Consider the following 12,977-nt stretch of genomic DNA (forward strand, 5'->3'; position numbering starts at 1 on the left):
GCCTCTATGGAGTTATTTCAAGGATGACTTGGCTATAGTTTGTGGATGACAAATATAGATGGGAAGACAAGCAGTAAGAATGACCCAAAGAGTCTGCAGAGTGATTGACACAGATTAAGTGTCTTGCTAGGTGAAATATAATTTGGGAAAATGTAAGTTTGTACAATTTGATGGTAAGAATGGAAAAGCTGAATATTATTTAGATGCAGAAAGCTACAGAGCTGAGGAATTTGGGAATCCTAGCCCATGAATCTCAAAAACTAGCATCCAAGTTCAATGGCTAATATAGAAGGCAAGTGGAAATTTGGCCTTCACTGCAAATTGAATGGAATATAAAAGTAGGGATGATTTACTAAAACTATACAAGGCACTAGTCAGACCATAGCGGGAATGCTGTAAGAAAAGATATACTCGTTGTGGAGACAGTCCAGGGAGGTTCACTAGGCTGATACCAAGTATAGAGAAGCTGTCTTATGAGGAGAGGATGAAAAGGTTAGGCCTGTATTCATTAGAATATAGAAAAATGAGAGCTGACCTTGCTGAAACCCACAAGCTTTTCAGATGGCTTGACAGGGTCAATGTGGATGAGTCTAGGATCAGAGGACATTTATTTCAGAATGAGGGGTTGAACATTTCAGATATAAATGAGGATGAATTTCTTCTCTGAGGTGAGTGAATCTGCAGAATTCTTTACCAGAGCGAGCTTGGGGGAGAAACGGCCTAGTGGTATTATTGCTGGAATGTTAGTTCAGCGACCCAGTAATATTCTGGGGACCCAGGTTCAAATCCCACCACAGCAGAAGGTGGAATTTGAATTCAATTTAAAAAAAAGTCTGGAATTAAGAATCTAATGATGACCATGAACCCATTGTTGATTTTTGGACAAACCCATTTGGTTCACTGATGTCCTTCAGGGAAGGAAACTGCCAGCCATACCTGGTCTGTTCTATATGTGACACTAGATCCACAGCAATATGGTTGACACTGAACTGCCCTCTGGAGCAAAATTTGGCTAATCAGCTCATCAAATCTGTTCCACCATTTGATCATGTCTAATATCCGTCTCAATCCCATTCTGCCTTTTCCCCACAACCCTTGATCCCCTTACTAATCCAGAACCTAGCTACCTCTGTCTTAAATGCACTCAATGACCTGGCCTCCATAGCTTTCTGCAACAATGAGTTCCACAGATCCACCAACTTCTGACTGAAGAAATTCCTCCTCATCTGAGTTCTAAAGGATTGTCCCTTCACTCTGAGGCTGTGCCTTTGGGTCCTAGGCTCTTCTACTAGTGTAAACATCATCTCCATGTCCACTCTATCCAGGTCTCTCAGTATTCTGTAAGTTTCAACAAGAACTCCTGACTCATCCTTCTAAACTCCACTAAGTACAAGCTCTTCATCTCTGGGATCATTCAGGTAAATTTCCTCTGGATCCTTTCCAACTCCAGCACATCGTTCCTTAGAAACCAACATTCCCCTGTCTAATCAGCCCTCTGGGAGTGTGTGCAGTTGTGGAGAGCAGTTTCAGAATATAGCGCTTGCCTGGGTATGCAATAGTGTTGTAAAGAAAATGCGAGAACTATTCTGGAATATCCAGCTGGTAGCGAATTCTTTCGCAAGCACATGTGTGAAAATTAGGTAATGCACTGCCAGAGGAGGTGGTGGAAGCAGAAACAATAGCAAAATTGAAGAAGCGCCTGAACAAATACATGAACAGGAAGGGAATAGAGGAGCACAGATCTTGTAAGTGAAGACAGCTTTAATATAAAAGACAAAATGTGAAGGCACAGGCTTGGAGGGCCGGAGGGTCTGTTACTGTGCTGTCTTGATCATTGATTAGGATCAGATGTGACGGTTAGGGCCAGGTATGTAATCAGTGAGACGTGTTTGGTACAATATTGTTATAAAACCTGATTAGCACATCAGAGAGAATCCTTCCGTTAAACATGATAAATTTAACATGGGCAAAAAAAGCATATGATTCAGCCCTCTACTTTTTAATAAAATCACTTGTCATCCTTCTAAACTTCAATGTGTATTGTCCTGTTCTGATCAAAATATCCTCACAAGATGACAACTCCATCTCAGGAATCAACCCACTTCTCTAAAGTGCCCCAGTGCAAACAGATTCCTCCTGAAATGAGAATAGAAAAAGCAGGAACAGGAGAGGAGCAGGAAGCCCATCAAGGGAACTCTGGCATTCACACAGCTGAGGTTTTCAGTTCATTTTCCCACCCACTCAACATATTCTCTACTATCTAAGAGACCAAAAATCTGTCAATTATAACTTGAAATATATGCAATGACAACATATCCACAACCTTCTAGGAATTTCAAATATTCACAGTTCTTTGAGTGAAGAAATATCTCCTCATCTTAGACATCAAGGACTGCCCCCCCTATAAATTGTGTCCCCTGGTTCTAAATTCCTCAACCTATACAATGCCCGAGTATTTACTCTGCTAAACCTTGAGTGATTCAATGAGATCGCCACTCCTTCTGAACTCGAAAATATTGTCAAAATAGTCTCTCATCATGGGACGGGACTCTCATCCTGGGGATTAACCTAGTCACATCTTTTTAGGAAACCAGAACATAGAAGCAAAGAAGAGCAGAGAAAAAGGTAAGAGACCACTTGTGGGAGTTGTGTACAGGCCCCCTAACAGTAACTACATGGTAGGACAGGGCATCAGGGAAGAAATAATGGGTAAAAACTGAAAGAACAGCAGATGCTGTAAATCAGGAACAAAAGCAAAGTTGCTGGAAAAACTTAGCAGGTCTGGCAGCATCTGTGAAGGAAAAAAAAACAGAGTTAATGTTTCCAGTCCAATGAGCCTTCCTCAGAATTCTTAGACCCTGTGGGCCTTGATGCCTGAAAGAAAAAGTTTCTTGTTAGCACAATGAATGAGCCGGATGATGAAGTGGAACTGCGGAATGGTGCTGCCCTGAGACAGCACGTTGCGATGTTGTTGGACAGAAAGGTCAAGTGTGTGGATGTGACACCGCATAGCACGAGAGCTGTCCATGGAATGTTGAACATCACAGAGATATCTGTGATCCTGGGAGGGTTCAAAACATGAGGGATCAAACTTCAGTTTTGAGGAAGGGTCAAAAGACCCGAAATATTAACTCTGCTTTTGCCTTCACAGATGCTGCCAGACCTGCTGAGCTTTTCTGGCAACTTTGTTTTTGTTCAAAAAATAATGGATCTTTGCAAAATGGTACAGCATCACTATCATTGATTTTAACCTACATTCAAACTGGAGAAATCACATGGGAAAAAAGTAATCTAATAAGGAAATCATTGAATATTTTTGTGGCAATTTCTTGAAGCAACTGGAGAGCAGGCCAGACAAGAATTGATTTTGACAAATGAAACAGGAAGGGTAACCAGACCCAAAACATTAACTCTGTTTTGTCCTTCACAGATGCTGCCAGTCCTGCTGAGCTTTTCCAGCAGCTTTGTTTTTGTTCCTGAGATAGGATTAATTACTAGCCTCAGAGGGAAAGCACCACTGAGTAACAGTGACCATAATATTTTGCATACAGTATAAGGGAGAGAAATGTAAGTGCAAGAGTGCCATTTTGCCTTTAAATATGGACAATTATGAGAGCATGAAAGCAGGACTAGCCAAAGTGAACAGGCAATTTAGGTTAAGGGATAGGTTAATAAATATGTAGTGGCAAACATTTAAGGGGATATTTCAGAAGCTCAACATAGATATATTCTAAACCATAAGAAAGATACTAAAGGATGAATCCACCATCCATGGTGAGCAAAATATATTATCAAAGATAAGTCAGAAGGTTGGATAAACTAAAAAAGAAATCTGATATTACTAAAAGATTAATAAGGAGGGAAAAGTTAAATTACAAGAGAAAGTTAGCCAAAAATATAATAACAGGTTGAAAAAAGTTTCTTCAGATAGTTTAAAAAAGAAATTAGTAATGGAGGATAAAAAAGAGCAGATGAACTGAACAGATATTTTGCATCAGTCTTCACTAAAGAGGATGCAAATCAAGAAATGAAAAGGAGGAAGAAACTCATTAAGATTACAATTACCAGGGAAGTAGTACTGAATACATTGCTGGATCTGAGAGCTGTCAAGTCGTGTGGTCTTTAAAAGAAGTGGCTAGTAATAGTTGCATCAGTTTTAAATTTTCAAAAATTCATCAGAATCAGGGAAGGTTCTGTCAAATTGGGAAATAGCTCATGTAGCTCCTTTATTCAAAAAGGGACAAAGACACAAAGTGGGAAACTACAGGTGATTGCTTAACATATGTCACTGGGAAAATGTTAGAACCTATTATTAAAGGTTATAATAAAGTGTTTGGATTAGTTCAAGGTAATTAGGCAGAGCTAATGTGGTTTTACCAAATGGAAGTCATGTTTATCTAATTTATTAGAGTTCATTGAAAAAAATGTGCTGTAGATAAAGGGAAACCAGTGGATGTATTGAATGTAGATTTCCAGAAAGTGTTTGATAAAGTGTCACATGAATGGGTATTATAGAAAATATAAGCTATTGATGCTGAGGGTAACATCATGGCCTGGAGAGAAGATTGGTTAGCAAACAGGAGGCAGAGAATGTGAATATATTGGGTGTTTTCAGGCTGTTAGAATGTTACAAGTGGTGTGCCACAGGAGTCATCGCTGGGACCTCAACTTTTGCTCCTGGAGGGTGCAGTAGAAGAAGAAAATCTTAGTGAAAGACAGGACAAGTTCGAAATTGTCAAAGATCCTACTCCTACTCCCATCTCCTGTGTTCTTATTTCTTCAGTTCTTATAACTGTGGGAAAAGTTAATTTTTAATGTCAAGCTAAGACACTTTTCCTTCCTTCCTAGGCAAAACACCTCATATGATAGTCAAAAATATCTGACATTCCATGTACCGGCAAACATCTCAGCTAGATAACATGGTTTGTGAAAATAATTCTTTAATAACATGATTCATAAGGCTATGCGTCTCTAACCAGAAACCAACGAGACAAGATTGAATGAAGAAAATGACATTTCAAGACACTTAAAGTTATTAGCAATGAATCATGAAGGTCAAACCTTATTAACCATTGTTAGTGAGTGAAATATCTTTGACATTTTTATTTCAGTCTTTTCTCATTCTCTGAGGATGACTTTTTTATTTTTTTCTTCAATCTTCGGAGTCTGACCATGAGAGGGAGTGCTTTCATTGTGTGTGTGTGTGTGTGTGTGTGTGTGTGTGTGTGTGTGTGTGTGTGTGTGTGTGTGTGTGTGTGTGTGTGTCTGTGTCAGTTGAACATACTAACAGGTGTTGCAGCATTTCAGTTATACCTTTATGGGTCTGATAACGGCAAATCAAAACGAACAAATAAGATCATAAGAATTAGGAGCAGGAGTGGGCCATCCGTCCCCTTGAACCTGCCCGCCATTCAATAAGATCATGGCTGATCTTTTTGAGACTCAGCTCCACGTAGCCGCACACTCACCATAACCTTTAATTCCTTTCTTGTTCAAAAATTTGTCTAGCCTTACCTTAAAAACATTCAGCGAGGTAGCTTCAACTGTTTCACTGGGCAGGGAATTCCACAGATTCATAAAGCTTTGCGTGAAGAAGTTCCTCCTGACCTCAGTCCTATATCTGCTTCCCATCATTTTGAAGATATGGCCTCTAGTCCTAGTTTCACCTGCTGGCGGAAACAACCTCCCTGCCTCCACCTTATCTATTCCCTTCATAATCTTACATGTCCCTATAAGGTCTCCCCTCATTCTTCTGAATTCCAATGAGTATAATCCCAGCCTACTCAGTCTCTCCGCATAATCCAACCCTCTCAACTCTGGAATCAACCGAGTGAATCTCCTCTGCACCCCCTCCAGTGCTAGTATTTCCCTTCTCAAGTGAGGAGACCAAAACTGCACACAGTACTCCAGGTGTGGCCTCACCAGGACCCTATACAGCTGCAGCATAACCTCCCCGTTTTTAACCTTCATCCCTCTAGCAATGGCAGACAAAATTCCATTTGCCTTTTTAATTACCTGCTGTACCTGCAAGCCTACTTTTATTGATTTGTGCATAAAGATGCCGAAGTCCCTCTGCGCAGCAGAGTGCTGCATTTTTTTCCCATTTAAAACATAGTCCATTTTGCTGTTATTTCTACCATAATGGATAACCTCACACTTATCAACATTGTACTCCACGATAAAGGAACATTGCTTTCCTATTAAATGCTTTAATCATAGCTACATTAATGCCAACTGTCACTCTTAATTTGGTATCCAGTGTTTAATTTGACATGTCAGATGGGGTGAAATCTTATCGGAGTCTGGGTGGCATGGGCTATCATGAGATTTCTGGCAAAGTCAGGCAAGAACTATCTTGAAACTGGGAGCATTTTGTTCCATCTTTTATATTTTTGAAGAGCGGCAAGGCGAGTTTCTCACTAAGTAGCCCTGAGTTACCAATTAATAGGAATAATGGCTTAATCCTCATTAATGGCCAGGTCTTAGCAGGTCAGGCAGCATCTGTGAAGGAAAAAAAGAGTTAACGTTTTGGAACGTTTTTCACAACTCAAAATTTCTGAGTAAGGGTCACCAGGCCCGAAACATTAACTCTTTTTTCATTCACAGATGCTGCCAGACCTGCTGAGCTTTCCCAGCAATTTTGCTTTTGTTCCTGATTTACAGCATCCACAGTTCTTTCGGTTTTTAATGGGCATATCTACCTCATTAATTTTCAGCTTTCAATCTAACCAAATGTGCCAGTCAAGGTAGACATTGAGAAATCTCAACCTGGAAATCAGAGCAAGGACTGGCATCTTCAGCTTAAAGGAGCTGGTCAGTCAAGTCAAGGGGCTACTCAGTGAGGTCTGACAGAGATGTGGGGAGGAATACAGTCCTGAGTGTAGGTCTGGTGATCATTTAGGAGCTGCACAGAGACCTGCAGGAGGGATTGTTGGAAAAAGGGTTGCAGGAGTCCAGATTGGAAATTAAACCAGAGGCATATGTAGAGGTGGAAACAAGGATGGTCATGGGGGGAAAACAATTGTATGGGAGCTATGCAGAACAGCATCAGAGGGCAGGATAAGCTACAGGAGGAAGTGGGGTTTATTAACACTTACCATCATCGTGTCCTCCACTTGGGAAAAATGGAAGTGCAAGGCGGGTATCATTAAGATATAAAGTTGGGGGATGCAGGAAAGATCAAACAATGTAATGCAAGCAATGACAAGTGAAATGGTTGACCTGAATCTGGAATGGAAAAGAGGTAGGACGATAGCTCTTTTGAATGTAATATATTTGCAGCTGAGCTGGGACAGCGCCTTCACCAAGCTGGTGCCCATACTATGCCCAGGGCCCTCTTGGGACAGACAATCAAGCTGCCAAAGAAGCTGGTCTGCAGCTTGGGGAGTGTTCTGGGGTGGACCCTCCAGTACCTTCTGGACAGAGTGTACAGCATCATCCTGGAGTGCTTTGCTCTGAAAAGTCTCAGTAGGCAATGGGATAGTCTGATAGATGGTGAGGAGATGAGGGAATGGGAACAGTTGGCTGAGAAAAAGGATGAAGGCATTGAGCTTGAGGCAGCTCTGCTTTTGGATGACAGAGCTCAGGCCTAGGCGCTGAAGGCCAGAAATGACCTTATTGACACCCGGATGCAAAGATTGGTGTGGAAGACTGTCACAGACTGTCATGGTCCAGAAGCCAGAATTTGGTTTGCACTATGGGAGTGAAATGTAATCCATATTCAGTTCTTTCGAGGTATTAGGAACTATAGATACTGGAGAATCTAAGATAACAAGGTGTAAAGCTGGATGAATACAGCAGGCCAAGCAGCATCAGAAGAGCAGCAAGGCTGATGTTTCAGGCCTAGACCCTTCTTCAGGAAAGAAAAGAAGAGAATAAGAAGAGGAAGAAGAGAGGAATAAAGAAAAGGGTCTAGGCCGGAAACATCAGTCTTCCTGCTCCTCGGACGCTGCATGGCCTACTGTGTTCATCCAGCTCCACACCTTGTTATCTCTTCATTTCTTTTTTTTTTACTGTGAATAAAAGTTTCTATTTTGAATTATCCAATTGCTTTTCTGAATGTGATGTTTCCCAAATTAGTTATAACAAGATGTGGGTGACCAAAAGGGAAAGAGTAGATGGGACTCAGATCGTCTTGAAATTGTTGTATTTGATAAAGGTACAGCCATGGCTTGGTGATTAACTGATGACTAGAGTGAGAGAATGAGATTTTGTGTGTGAGCGTTATCAGCCATGGTGTCCACGTGCTATTGGCAGCATGTTTTTACTTTATTGTTGCCGGTGAGGGGCAATTCCAATTGCCAATGCTCGTCCACATCCATTATGATTTCTCAAATTTGACACAGCTCAAGGGACACCAGCCTGTCAGCCACTGTCTGGCTAATTGTTCTGGGGATGCTACATGATAAGTTGGGTTCAGAATAAGGTAAGAGGAATGCCATAGGGATAGATAATTAATGAGGTGAGTTTGTAAGATAAAGTGAGAAATTTTACTGGGCCTCGCAGACAGAATCCCCCAAAAGATTTGACAAAGTTACACTTCACCAAAAAAGTAAGATTCAGCTCCTGGTTTGTGGTTTGCAAGGAAAAATAGTTTGTGGTTGGGAATGAATGAGTCAATTAGATCAAATCATAGATCAGATTCTGATGAAAGTATTCAATCAGGCATTCTCATTGCTCCCCTCTTCAGTAGTCAGCCATTGCCCACCATATACAAAGTGGGGTGGGTTGGAAGGTTCTAACATTAGCCAGTGTTTTCAAAGAGTTCCTGCTACAGGTGTGATTATTCATATTGTTATCCTGGCATAGAAGGAAGCTGTTTGGTTAATCAAATCCACAGCATCACTCTGTGCAGCAATCCAGTCCATTTAATTTACTTCCATCCTACCTCCATAGCTTTGCAAGCTCATTTCTCTCTAGCTCCTATTCAAATTCCTTTCAAATGTTTTCATTATTCTCCTGTCACCATCTCATAGACAGTGAGTTCCAACTCCTTGCTATTCACTCTAAAGAAAGATTTTCTTCACATTCCCCATATGTCTTGCTCAAAGCCTTAATTCCTTGACACTAGCTAGTACTGGGGCTCTGTCTTCAGCTATGCCATTCCCTTTCAACTCCACCCCGACCCCAATTAGACTTCAGCATAAATACTTTCTGCCAGCTATCAACAGTTTTGGTGAAGAATCACCAGGCTCAAAATGTTAACTCTGCTTTCTTCCCTCAGGCGCTGTCAGGCCTGCTGAGCTTTTCTAGCATTTTTTGTCTTGGTTTCATCCATATTATTGTTGGATAGAACCAAATAACATTGAGGGAAAGCATTCTGCACAAAGTATCTATGAAGAAAGAGCATCGATTTTTCCCCATCGGTAACACCAGCCCTCAAAATTCATCAAGCTCATACTTCTGATTACTGACTTTCCTGGAAACAATTGCTCTTCCTGACTTTACCCAAAACCCTGCTCCCTGGTTAAATATGAGATGTGACTTTAAAAATCATTATCAATATATTGAAATGCAAACCCCAGAGAGAGGTAGCAATGCCCACATGAAAGGAAAATCTCAGGCTGTTTCTGCAAAGCACCTTCCATGCATAGCAACTATTTCGACAACTGGAACATGTTGGAAAATAACCACTTTTACAGTTTAAAGGTCTCATATTAATTACAAATTACTGTTGGCAGTAAAAGTGCATCAAGGCACTGCCTGATTATATGACTTTTCCAGGGCTGCTTTTTAATGGAGAAATTACCAATTTTTTTTTCCAAAAAGTTAATGCCTCCATTGAAGTCTGGAGTCTCACTAATCATTATTTCGAGGCTCATATTTTGAAGCTTAAAAATCAGAAAAAGGTGCCTGAATTTCATTGATTGATTGACATTGAAAAGATGAAAGATGTGACTAATTGTTGGCCTTTTATCTAAACTCAGTTGAAAGGTTTAGTTTTTGATAACCGTGACTCGCTTAAACTCCTGAGTCTACCTAAAAATAAAAAGTGAATGGGACATAATCCTTTTGGAATAATAACATTAATGAATGAAGCTGCAAAACAGACGAGTTGTGAATCTCCAGGTCGTGCTAATCAACTTCCGTTTCTCAAAGAAATGGCCGTTAACCCTTAAGCTCCTCACTATTACAAAGTTACTGGAATTGCCTATTAAAGTTCCAAGAAACTCACCAAACAAATTGAGATTGGGAAATGTGAAAGTAATGGGCTGTCTGTCCCTGAGGCTGGAGCCTTGCAAGTATCTGGAGGAGGCCTCAGGATGGCTTGCTGGGAAGTGACTGACAGCTCTTCTCGATTCTCTCATCCGGAATTACTGGGATGTGAAGGTGACAGCTACAGAAGCAAGCAACTCTGTTGAAGGACTTCTCCTTCACAATGATGACTTGACAGCTATTGCAATCTTTCATTTTTCAATTTGATAAAGCCTTTAGACAGTCTCTCCATTTTAAGGCACTGAGTCCCACACCTGCTTCAAACGCGTACACCTCCCCCAGTGGACCTGTGAGCTATTCAGAACTTCAGACCCACTGTTCAAGCTTGCTACCTTTGAATCCATTCACCACCCTTCAATCAAACAGTGAATGGGGAGACACCCTCATAATAGCCAGTAAATAATTGACAGAATGTAGAGCTGGGCTGAGAAATGGCAGATGGAGTTCAACCTGGATAAATGCAAAGTGATGCATTTTGGAAGGTCGAACTTAAATGCTGAATATAGGATTAAAGGCAGGAATCTCGGCAGTGTGGAGGAACAGTGGGATCTTGGTGTTCAAGTGCATAGCTCCCTTAAAGTTGCCACCCAAGTGGATAAGGTTGTTAAGAAAGCATATGGTGTTTTGGCTTTCATTAACAGGGGGATCGAGTTTAAGAGCCATGAGGTTTTGTTGCAGCTCTACAAAACCCTGGTGAGACCACACTTGCAATATTGTGTCCAGTTCTGGTCGTCCTATTATAGGAAAGATGTGGAGGCTTTGGAGAGGGTGCAAAGGAGGTTCACCAGGATGCTGCCTGGACTGGAGGGCATGTCTTACGAGGAGAGGTTGACTGAGCTCAGACTTTTCTCTCTGGAGAGAAGGAGGAAGAGAGGTGACCTGATCGAGGTGTACAAGGTAATGAGAGGCATGGATAGAGTCGATAGCCAGAGATCTTTCCCCAGGGCAGGATTGCCTGCCATGAGGGGTCATAATTTTAAGGTGTTAGGAGGAAGGTATAGAAGAGACGTCAGACGGAGGTTCTTCACCCAGAGAGTTGTGAGTGCATGGAATACTTTGCCAGTGGAAGTCGTGGAAGCAGAGTCATTAGTGACATTTAACTGACTGCTGGACATGCACATGGACAGCAGTGAATTGAGGTGAATGTAGATTAGGTTATTTTATTTTTGGATTAGGATTATTCCATGGCACAACATCATGGGCCGAAGGGCCTGTACTGTGCTGTACTTTTCTATGTTCTAGCCACGTCCTATAAGATCATACAACCAGTGGCCAGCAATGGGATTGCCATTTATTTTCATCCTGATGACAGAAAATAAAAATGTCAACACTGGTAAGGTTCTGTCTCTTATTTCTCTTTCTGCACCCGATTTGATTCTAATGAACCCTCCTCCATCATTTCTCTACTTTCCCCTTGATCTAAAAATCTCACATTGAAGAAGATAAGCAGCTGGCCCCACTATTATAAATGTCTTGTTGAGCCTTTATCACTTTCAGCAAGTAACAAGTGAAACAGGTTTTCAAGCTGAAAAGAGGCTCACATAATTATACGTCATGGCAAGATTTGGCTTAATCAAAAGTAATTTGCACAAAACTGCTGGAAATGCCTTCTTTTCGATGAGACATTAAACCATCTTCCCTCTGCCAGTTCAGGTATTCATAAAAAGGCCTTGGAAATTTTCCAGAGAGAGCTGGGGATTTATTCCTGGTGTTCCAGCTAATGTTTATCTCTCTGTCAGACGCGCAGAAACTGATGGTTTATTTCCCACATGACTGCATGTGGGCAGTTTGCTGTGCGAAAATAAACTGCTGCATTTTCTCCATTACATCAGTAACTGCACTTTAGAAATACTTCATCAACTGGGAAGCAACATTGGAACATCTGCTGGTCCTAAGAATTGCTATATAAATGCAAATTTCATTTTGTTGCTGGCACTTGCACTTCCGTGAACATTTTGTTTTCGTTCTGCAAATAAAATAAATTAAACATTAGCTGCTCATATAACCATTCCTGTCTGATTTCCTTTTCATGCATGTCATAAGTTTTTATTTCAGGGCTAATTTTGAATTGAGGGAGGAAAAGGGGGTTCTGAAATAAATAGGGAATGAGGGGGAGGCGGTTCGAAGATGGATAAAGGAGAAGATAGGTGGAGAGGAGACAGGCAGGTCAAAGAAGTGGGGATGGAACCAGTAAAGGTGAGTGTAGGTGGAGAGTTAGGGAGGGGATAGGTCAGTCCAGGGAGGACAGACTGGTCAAGGGGGCGGGATGAGGCTAGTAAGTAGGAGATGGGGGTGGGGCTTGAGGTGGGAGGAAGAGATAGGTGGGAGGAAGGACAGGTTGGGGAGGCAAGGACAAGCTGGGCTGGTTTTGGGATGCGGTGGGGGAAGGGAGATTTTGAAGCTTGTGAAGTCCACATTGATACCATTGGGCTGCAGGGTTCCCAAGCGGAATATGTGTTGCTGTTCCTGCAACCTTCAAGTGGCATCATTGTGGCACTGCAGGATGCCCAGGATGGATACGTCATCTGAGGAATGGGAGGGGGAGTTGAAATGGTTCACGACTGGGAGGTGCAGTTGTTTACCGCCTTTTCCAATTGTTTTGCCATTTCTTCCATGTCACCATCCTGCTCCGTACCCATTTCCTTTCTGCTCTCCACCAGCCCTCCCCGCCACCCCGCTTCAATAACATGACACCCATCACAATTTTACTTTCCCTCAGTTCTGAAGAAGAATTGTATTCAACTCAAAACATTTACTTATCT

At 41.6% G+C, this 12,977-nt stretch overlaps 1 protein-coding gene across 9 annotated transcripts in view; it reads right to left on the minus strand.

Moving 5' to 3' along the window:
* The window catches only part of kcnip4a (potassium voltage-gated channel interacting protein 4a), a 1,101,054-nt gene that overhangs the window by 50,077 nt on the left and 1,038,000 nt on the right, over positions 1 to 12,977 (minus strand). The window lies entirely within an intron of this gene.

This window comes from Stegostoma tigrinum, chromosome 1 (assembly GCF_030684315.1).
Source record: "Stegostoma tigrinum isolate sSteTig4 chromosome 1, sSteTig4.hap1, whole genome shotgun sequence".
NCBI lineage: Eukaryota > Metazoa > Chordata > Chondrichthyes > Orectolobiformes > Stegostomatidae > Stegostoma > Stegostoma tigrinum.